Here is a 623-nt window from a genome sequence, read left to right as displayed (position 1 = left end):
CCCCCCCCCCGAAAAAGAGCTGCCCTTTCAACCTGCGATCTTGATTTGAATGTTTTTATTGACACCTAGGAGGTGTCAGCCCTTCAGACTAGGCGTCTGTGTAGCTGTAGGCTTTTTTTTATGATCTTTTTTTTGTGCTATGTCATACGTTCAGAAACCATGTGAGTCACAGCGGTGAGGCATGACGTTAAGTCGCCCAATAAACACGAACAGAGGCTCGAATGCGGATCCACTGACATTAACCTGTACTTGACAAACACCAGGTGAGTCACCGAAACCGTTTGATATCTTTATTGTAGAAAGCCTCAGCCCTGAAGCGTGCTTGGAAATAGTCACCTAGGAGCAGGAATAACACACGTAACAATAAGTAGCGGATATGTAATCAATATCCTAAGCGGTGCGTGGTTCCAGGTCCTGGCAAAAAAGTCTTCTGTTGGCTAAAAGATGAAAAGGGCAATGACAATAAAACAAAATTAGGTAGGACTAAGCACTCGAGAATAAACGGTGGGGATCAATCCAGCCTTTGCAGAGGGATGAAGAGGACGATCTAATATATTATTTTCCATTTCTGTTCTCTGATCTGATGTTAAGATCCCAGACTCTCCTCCTTGGGCATCCCTGAT

Source organism: Gavialis gangeticus, unplaced genomic scaffold, assembly GCF_001723915.1.
Source record: "Gavialis gangeticus isolate Ggan-Ray unplaced genomic scaffold, GavGan_comp1, whole genome shotgun sequence".
Lineage (NCBI taxonomy): Eukaryota > Metazoa > Chordata > Crocodylia > Gavialidae > Gavialis > Gavialis gangeticus.
Note: the sequence above shows the minus strand (reverse complement) of the source record.